Source organism: Balaenoptera ricei, chromosome 2 (assembly GCF_028023285.1).
Source record: "Balaenoptera ricei isolate mBalRic1 chromosome 2, mBalRic1.hap2, whole genome shotgun sequence".
NCBI classification, from domain to species: domain Eukaryota; kingdom Metazoa; phylum Chordata; class Mammalia; order Artiodactyla; family Balaenopteridae; genus Balaenoptera; species Balaenoptera ricei.
Genome location: NC_082640.1, coordinates 124,172,427 through 124,182,261, shown reverse-complemented (window position 1 = coordinate 124,182,261; position 9,835 = coordinate 124,172,427).

Here is a 9,835-nt window from a genome sequence, read left to right as displayed (position 1 = left end):
CTCCCACCCTTTCTGTCTGTATTATTTTTGCTAAGAAGTATCTTTATTTCCCTTCTAACCCATAGGATGGAGTGAACAGTATTTAGTAACTGTTACAATTACATGAAGTTAGTATTGGGGTGCCTTGAGTAATTAACATAGGTCTTTCCTTAAAAGGGTGGTACTTAATCAGTATTCTAAACTTAATGAATTAACACAGTAAAATAGAAATTTGTGGTAAGGAAGAGCAAACTCACCCTCCAGCCTTAGACTTGAAAATTTTGTTGCTGTCGCTTGTGCTACCGTTTATTCCGGAATTTCTCTTGCCAGCAATGAAGGTATGTTTGTTTTTGCTCTTAATAATAGAAAAATCATTAGTGGCAGCTTGGAGGAAATTGCATTGTAGGCATCTGTACATTTTAGCTTTTTAAAAGAATATGATTGGACTGTTTCCAAAAACAACATTAGGAATCTCACGGTCCTCTTGTTATTTTAATAGAGATGTGATAGAGTGGAAAGAAATCAGGAAATAGATTTTAATTCAGGCTCAGCAGCGCTAATCTTTGGCAGGTCTGTTCCTTTGAGCCCCAGTTTTCCACTTATAAAACGAAAAGGTTGGAGGAGAGCAGTGATTTCCCCACAGAGGTCAGGGCTCAACAGAGCTTGAGGGGGACTTCTGCATACTCCCTCAGAGAATGATACACCTCCAGAAGGGAAAACATATCCTTTCCACCTCCTTATATTTTGCACTTTCTAAAAGCTACACATAAGGTGAACTGGAACCAGTGATGGTGTGGTGTTGGTAAGAGTTAGATGGAGGTAAAAAAATGATAAAGAATTTGCTTTTAGGAAATTTCCAATGTCTTAATAGCATACTTGATAATTTTTATAATATGCTGATATCTATCCAGTTGGAAGCAATATATATACTTTTAAACATTTCAACATATTGCCAGACGATAACGTTACAGAATAACACTATTAGTCTGTTTATTTTAACCTTGTGTTTGCCTTATTGTAACTTTGCAAGATGTCTTTCTGTCTTACTATCATTGCAAACCCTACTTTCTTCCTAGATTGCTCAACCACCCTCATTGTACCCTTATTTCCACTTCAGTAGGAGTATCTCAGTGGTCTTACGCATAAAGATCACCTGGAGCAGATATTAAAAAGGCACATTGTTGAGGCCCTACTCAGAATGTGACTAAATAATAAACATGAGGCAGGAAATCACAGTGTCCAAAGATATAGTTTGTAACAGTAACAACATAAAGGGAAAGGACAGAACTGTATAGAATCAGAGTTTTGTATACTACCAAAGCTGAGTTCAAGCTAGTTTCTTAGAAATGTAAGATGACAGTTGTAATCCAAAGGGTAACCATGAAGATGTTGCAACAAGAAAAAAATGAAAAGTGATCCATGAATAGACTATAATACATTTAAGTATTACAAAATATAAAACTATGTACAACTGTTCTTTATGATGTCCCTTTAACTTAAAAAAAAATCCTTGAAGTATTACTTAAGGAGATTGGTGGTCAACACTGTTTTGACTTCAAGCAGAGAGGGCTGCAATAATTTTTCTGCCTCATTTTTTTTTTTTTTTCTTTTTGTCTGTGCCCCTTGGCATGTGGAATCTCAGTTCCTCGACTAGGGATCAAACGTGTGCCCCCTGCAGTGGAAGCATGGAGTCTTTTTTTTTTTTAATTTAATTAATTTATTTTTGACTGTGTTGGGTCTTTGTTGCTGCATGCAGGCTTTCTCTAGTTGCAGTGAGCGGGGGTTACTCTTCGTTGCAGTGCATGGGCTTCTCATTGTGGTGGCTTCTCTTGTTGCAGAGCATGGGCTCTAGGCACGCGGGCTTCGGTAGTTGTGGCACGAGAGCTCAGTAGTTGTGGCTTGTGGGCTCAGTAGTTGTGGCTCGCGGGCTCTAGAGCGCAGGCTCAGTAGTTGTGGCGCACGGGCTTAGTTGCTCCGTGGCATGTGGGATCTTCCCGGACCAGGGATCGAACCCGTGTCCCCTGCATTGGCAGGTGGATTCTTAACCACTGTACCACCAGGGAAGTCCCAGAAGCACAGTCTTAACCACTGGACTGCCAGGGAAGTCCCTACCTCAGTTTTAATGCATACCTTTGAGTATTTTTTCTTTTGTTTTCTTAGGATGCTGTTATTTACAATTTGATTACATTCAGATTATTCAACAATCATAGTGCTTTTCACCATAACCTCACATTTTGTAATTTTAATTGTTTTCATCTAATCTGTGTGTTAAACAGCTACACATGAACCTTAAAGGACCACTTGTAGCCTTCATCTGCCCCAATTCCTTTTTCAAGTGAAGCATAAATTATTTAATATTTAAATGAGGCTTAAATAAACATGTGGCCTACCTTGGCTCACTGTATTAGTTTTTATTGCTGTGGAACAGATGACCACAAACCTAGTGGCATAAAGTGACACATATTTGTCATCTCATAGTTTTTGTGAGTCAGGAGTCTGGGCATGGCTTAGCAGTGTCCTCTACTGAGGGTCCAAGAAGGTTGTAATCAAGTTGTTGGCCAGGTTGGAGTCTCATCTGGAGACTTGACTGGGGAAGATTCCACTAGCTACACCACTTCCAAGCTACTGCAAGTTGTTGCAATGTTGTAGGACTGAAGTTGCTGTTTTCTTGCTGGATGTAAGCCAGGGGCTGCTCTCTAGAGGTGGCCTCCTGCCTCTAGATGTGGAAATACAGCATTAAATACACTACTTGTTAAATATGTCACTTATATTTTAAAGGGTCCAGGATGTATTTAGGCTTATATGTTTTGCATTTCCATGTATATCATACACGAACTGTTTGTGCTTGCTTCTTGTTTTTTTTTTTGACTGCACCTCACAGCATGCAGAATCTCAGTTCCCCAGCCAGGGATGGAACCTGTGCCCCCTGCAGCAGAAGCACAGTTTCTTAACCACTGACTGCCAGGGAAGTCCCTGTGTTTGCTTCTTTTCTGAGTTCCTCATCCTCCTAGCCCCTGGAAGTTTTGCCCTCACAACCCCCCAGCCCTCCCTTGCAGGAATCACTGCCCCCGCCTCTCTGAAATATTATTAGTGATTTGGAACTGAAGGAGACAGGCAGTTAGGGAATGGAGGGAGAAAAGGGAGACCCTACCCCCTGTCATCAAATATTAAGATGCACCCATATCCAATGGTGAATATTTTTCTAAAAAATTTTTTGAATGGATTGTTCTTGTTTTTGAAATTATTTGAGTGTGTTGACTCCTGATTTGATGTGAGTTTTAAGCAATCATTGTGCATATGTGAGAATTCCTGAGAAATGCAAAAATCTAAAGTCCTCATTATTTTCTTTTTTTTTTTTTTTTTTAAATTTATTTATTTATTTTTATTTATTTATTTATTTATTTATGGCTGTGTTGGGTCTTCGTTTCTGTGCGAGGGCTTTCTCTAGTTGCGGCAAGCGGGGGCCACTCTTCATCGCGGTGCGCGGGCCTCTCACTATCGCCGCCTCTCTTGTTGCGGAGCACAGGCTCCAGACGTGCAGGCTCAGCAGTTGTGGCTCACGGGCCCAGTTGCTCCGCGGCATGTGGGATCTTCCCAGACCAGGGCTCGAACCCGTGTCCCCTGCATTGGCAGGCAGACTCCCAACCACTGCGCCACCAGGGAAGCCCCTCATTATTTTCAAATGTAGGGAAATTTGTGTTTTAAAATGAAAAATTAATGAAGTTTATATATAAATTTAATGAAACATCTCTGAATTTTGTAGTTTTGTTTTCTAATTTAGCACTGGTACCTGCCCTTTTCATGCCCAGATCTCAGACATTTTCTTGTACATTTTCTTTTCTGGAAAAGTTTCTGGGTCCTGGGCACTCTGCCTGCAGTGCCAAATGGATAAATTGGATTTGTTTGAGTCTTCCTATGGATCAGTAAGGGGACAAAAAGTTGACAGTAGTTTATCAACATCCCATATTCAGATAATTAAGCAATTTCAATAATTCTTTTTTTTTTTTTTTTTTTAATGTCTGAAACATTTATATTAACATATTTCCATACATATTTCCATACAAGTACAAATATAAGATTTTTAGAAATTTCATGTAATGTCTGAAACATTTATATTAACATATTTCCATACATATTTCCATACAAATACAAATATGATTTTTAGAAATTTCATGTAATGTCTGAAACATTTATATTAACATATTTCCATACATATTTCCATACAAATACAAATATAAGATTTTTAGAAATTTCATGTAATGTCTGAAACATTTATATTAACATGTTTCCATACAAATAACCCAATGAAAGTTTAGTATTAGTTGTTTTGTTTGTTTTTTTATACTGCAGGTTCTTATTAGGCATCAATTTTATGCACATCAGTGTATACATGTCAATCCCAATCGCCCAATTCAGCACACCACCATCCCCACCCCACCGCAGTTTTCCCCCCTTGGTGTCCATATGTCCATTCTCTCCATCTGTGTCTCAACTTCTGCCCTGCAAACTGGCTCATCTGTACCATTTTTCTAGGTTCCGCATACATGCATTAATATACGATATTTGTTTTTCTCTTTCTGACTTACTTCACTCTGTATGACAGTCTCTAGATCCATCCACGTCTCAACAAATGACTCAATTTCGTTCCTTTTTATGGCTGAGTAATATTCCATTGTATATATGTACCACAACTTCTTTATCCATTCGTCTGTTGATGGGCATTTAGGTTGCTTCCATGACCTGGCTATTGTAAATAGTGCTGCAATGAACATTCGGGTGCATGTGTCTTTTTGAATTACGGTTTTCTCTGGGTATATGCCCAGTAGTGGGATTGCTGGGTCATATGGTAATTCTATTTTTAGTTTTTTAAGGAACCTCCATATTGTTCTCCATAGTGGTTGTATCAATTTACATTCCCACCAACAGTGCAAGAGGGTTCCCTTTTCACCACACCCTCTCCAGCATTTGTTGTTTGTAGATTTTCTGATGATGCCCATTCTAACAGGAGTGAGGTGATACCTCATTGTAGTTTTGATTTGCATTTCTCTAATAATTAGTGATGTTGAGCATCTTTTCATGTGCTTCGTGGCCATCTGTATGTCTTCTTTGGAGAAATGTCTATTTAGGTCTTCTGCCCATTTTTGGATTGGGGTGTTTGTTTCTTTGATATTGAGCTGAATGAGCTGTTTATATATTTTGGAGATTAATCCTTTGTCCGTTGATTCATTTGCAAATATTTTCTCCCATTCTGAGGGTTGTCTTTTCGTCTTGTTTATGGTTTCCTTTGCTGTGCAAAAGCTTTGAAGTTTCATTAGGTCCCATTTGTTTATTTTTGTTTTTATTTCCATTACTCTAGGAGGTGGATCAAAAAAGATCTTGCTGTGATTTATGTCAAAGAGTGTTCTTCCTATGTTTTCCTCTAAGAGTTTTATAGTGTCCAGTCTTATATTTAGGTCTCTAATCCATTTTGAGTTTATTTTTGTGTATGGTGTTAGGGAGTATTCTAATTTCATTCTTTTACATGTAGCTGTCCAGTTTTCCCAGCACCACTTATTGAAGAGACTGTCTTTTCTCCATTGTATATCTTTGCCTCCTTTGTCATAGATTAGTTGACCATAGGTGCGTGGGTTAATCTCTGGGCTTTCTATCTTGTTCCATTGATCTATGTTTCTGTTTTTGTGCCAGTACCATATTGTCTTGATTACTGTAGCTTTGTAGTATAGTCTGAAGTCAGGGAGTCTGATTCCTCCAGCTCCATTTTTTTGCCTCAAGACTGTTTTGCCTATTCGGGGTCTTTTGTGTCTCCATACAAATTTTAAGATGATTTGTTCTAGCTCCGTAAAAAATGCCCTTGGTAATTTGATAGGGATTGCATTGAATCTGTAGATTGCTTTGGGTAGTATACTCATTTTCACAATGTTGATTCTTCCAATCCAAGAACATGGTATATCTCTCCATCTGTTGGTATCATCTTTAATTTCTTTCATCAGTGTCTTATAGTTTTCTGCATACAGGTCTTTTGTCTCCCTAGGTAGGTTTATTCCTAGGTATTTTATTCTTTTTGTTGCAATGGTAAATGGGAGTGTTTCCATAATTTCTCTTTCAGATTTTTCATCATTAGTGTATAGGAATGCAAGAGATTTCTGTGCATTAATTTTGTATCCTGCAACTTTACCATATTCATTAATTAGCTCTAGCAGTTTTCTGGTGGCAGTTTTAGGATTCTCTATGTATAGTATCATGTCATCCGCAAACAGTGACAGTTTTACTTCTTCTTTTCCAATTTGTATTCCTTTTATTTCTTTTTCTTCTCTGATTGCCGTGGCTAGGACTTCCAAAACTATGTTGAATAATAGTGGTGAGAGTGGACATCCTTGTCTCGTTCCTGATCTTAGAGGAAATGCTTTCAGTTTTTCACCATTGAGAATGATGTTTGCTGTGGGTTTGTCATATATGGCCTTTATTATGTTGAGGTAGGTTCCCTCTATGCCCACTTTCTGGAGAGTTTTTATCATAAATGGGTGTTGAATTTTGTCAAAAGCTTTTTCTGCATCTATTGAGATGATCATATGGTTTTTATTCTTCAATTTGTTAATATGGTGTATCACATTGATTGATTTGCGTATATTGAAGAATCCTTGCATCCCTGGGATAAATCCCACTTGATCGTGGTGTATGATCCTTTTAATGTGTTGTTGGATTCTGTTTGCTAGTATTTTGTTGAGGATTTTTGCATCTATATTCATCAGTGATATTGGTCTGTAATTTTCTTTTTTTGTAGTGTCTTTGTCTGGTTTTGGTATCAGGGTGATGGTGGCCTCATAGAATGAGTTTGGGAGTGTTCCTTCCTCTGCAATTTTTTGGAAGAGTTTGAGAAGGATGGGTGTTAGCTCTTCTCTAAATGTTTGATAGAATTCACCTGTGAAGCCATCTGGTCCTGGACTTTTGTTTGTTGGAAGATTTTTAATCACAGTTTCAATTTCATTACTTGTGATTGGTCTGTTCATATTTTCTATTTCTTCCTGGTTCAGTCTTGGAAGGTTATACCTTTCTAAGAATTTGTCCATTTCTTCCAGGTTGTCCATTTTATTGGCATAAAGTTGCTTGTAGTAGTCTCTTAGGATGCTTTGTATTTCTGCAGTGTCTGTTGTAACTTCTCCTTTTTCATTTCTGATTTTATTGATTTGAGTCCTCTCCCTCTTTTTCTTGATGAGTTTGGCTAATGGCTTATCAATTTTGTTTATCTTCTCAAAGAACCAACTTTTAGTTTTATTGATCTTTGCTATTGTTTTCTTTGTTTCTATTTCATTTATTTCTGCTCTGATCTTTATGATTTCTTTCCTTCTGCTAACTTTGGGTTTTGTTTGTTCTTCTTTCTCTAGTTTCTTTAAGTGTAAGGTTAGATTGTTTACTTGAGCTTTTTCTTGTTTCTTTAGGTAGGCTTGTATAGCTATAAACTTCCCTCTTAGAACTGCTTTTGCTGCATCCCATAGGTTTTGGGTCGTCGTGTTTTCATTGTCATTTGTCTCTAGGTATTTTTTGATTTCCTCTTTGATTTCTTCAGTGATCTCTTGGTTATTTAGTAACGTATTGTTTAGCCTCCATGTGTTTGTCCTTTTTACGTTTTTTTCCCTGTAATTCATTTCTAATCTCATAGCGTTGTGGTCAGAAAAGATGCTTGATATGATTTCAATTTTCTTAAATTTACTGAGGCTTGATTTGTGACCCAAGATGTGATCTATCTTGGAGAATGTTCCGTGCGCACTTGAGAAGAATGTGTAATCTGCTGTTTTTGGATGGAATGTCCGATATATATCAATTAAATCTATCTGGTCTATTGTGTCATTTAAAGCTTCTGTTTCCTTATTTATTTTCATTTTGGATGATCTGTCCATTGGTGTAAGTGAGGTGTTAAAGTCCCCCACTATTATTGTGTTACTGTCGATTTCCTCTTTTATAGCTGTTAGCAGTTGCCTTATGTATTGAGGTGCTCCTATGTTGGGTGCATATATATTTATAATTGTTATATCTTCTTCTTGGATTGATCCCTGGATCATTATGTAGTGTCCTTCCTTGTCTCTTGTAACATTTTTTAATTTAAAGTCTATTTTATCTGATATGAGTATAGCTACTCCAGCTTTCTTTTGATTTCCATTTGCATGGAATATCTTTTTCCATCCCATCACTTTCAGTCTGTATGTGTCCCTAGGTCTAAAGTGGGTCTCTTGTAGACAGCATATATATGGGTCTTGTTTTTGTATCCATTCAGCCAGTCTATGTCTTTTGGTTGGGGCATTTAATCCATTCACGTTTAAGGTAATTATCGATATGTATGTTCCTATGACCATTTTCTTAATTGTTTTGGGTTTGTTTTTGTAGGTCCTTTTCTTCTCTTGTGTTTCCCACTTAGAGAAGTTCCTTTAGCATTTGTTGTAGAGCTGGTTTGGTGGTGCTGAATTCTCTTAGCTTTTGCTTGTCTGTAAAGCTTTTGATTTCTCCATCAAATCTAAATGAGATCCTTGCCGGGTAGAGTAATCTTGGTTGTAGGTTCTTCCCTTTCATCACTTTAAGTATATCATGCCACTCCCTTCTGGCTTGCAGAGTTTCTGCTGAGAAATCAGCTGTTAACCTTATGGGAGTTCCCTTGTATGTTATTTGTCGTTTTTCCCTTGCTGCTTTCAATAATTTTTCTTTGTCTTTAATTTTTGCCACTTTGATTACTATGTGTCTCGGCGTGTTTCTCCTTGGGTTTATCCTGTATGGGACTCTCTGCGCTTCCTGGACTTGGGTGGCTATTTCCTTTCCCATGTTAGGGAAGTTTTCGACTATAATCTCTTCAAATATTTTCTCTGGTCCTTTCTCTCTCTCTTCTCCTTCTGGGACCCCTATAATGCGAATGTTGTTGCGTTTAATGTTGTCCCAGAGGTCTCTTAGGCTGTCTTCATTTCTTTTCATTCTTTTTTCTTTAGTCTGTTCCGCAGCAGTGAATTCCATCATTCTGTCTTCCAGGTCACTTATCCGTTCTTCTGCCTCAGTTATTCTGCTATTGATTCCTTCTAGTGTAGTTTTCATTTCAGTTATTGTATTGGTCATCTCTGTTTGTTTGTTCTTTAATTCTTCTAGGTCTTTGTTAATCATTTCTTGCATCTTCTCAATCTTTGCCTCCATTCTTATTCCAAGGTCCTGGATCATCTTCACTATCATTATTCTGAATTCTTTTTCTGGAAGGTTGCCTATCTCCACTTCATTTAGTTGTTTTTCTGGGGTTTTATCTTGTTCCTTCATCTGGTACATAGCCCTCTGCCTTTTCATCTTCTCTATCTTTCTGTAACTGTGGTTTTTGGTCCACAGGCTGCAGGATTATAGTTTTTCTTGCTTCTGTTGTCTGCCCTCTGGTGGATGAGGCTATCTAAGAGGCTTGATGGGAGGCTCTGGTGGTGGGTAGAGCTGACTGTTGCTGTGGCGGTCAGAGCTCAGTAAAACCTTAATCCACTTGACTGTTGATGGGTGGGGCTGGGTTCCCTCCCTGTTGCTGTGGCGGTCAGAGCTCAGTAAAACCTTAATCCACTTGACTGTTGATGGGTGGGGCTGGGTTCCCTCCCTGTTGGCTGTTTTGCCTGAGGCAACCCAACACTGGAGCCTACCCGTGCTCTTTGGTGGGGTTAATGGCAGACTCTGGGACGGCTCACGCCAAGGAGAACTTCCCAGAACCTCTGCTGCCAGTGTCCTTATCCCCACGGTGAAACAGAGCCACCACTCGCCTCTGCAGGAGACCCCCCAACACCAGCAGGTAGGTCTGGTTCAGTCTCCCCCAGGCTCACTGCTCCTTCCCCTGGGTCCTGATGCACACATTACT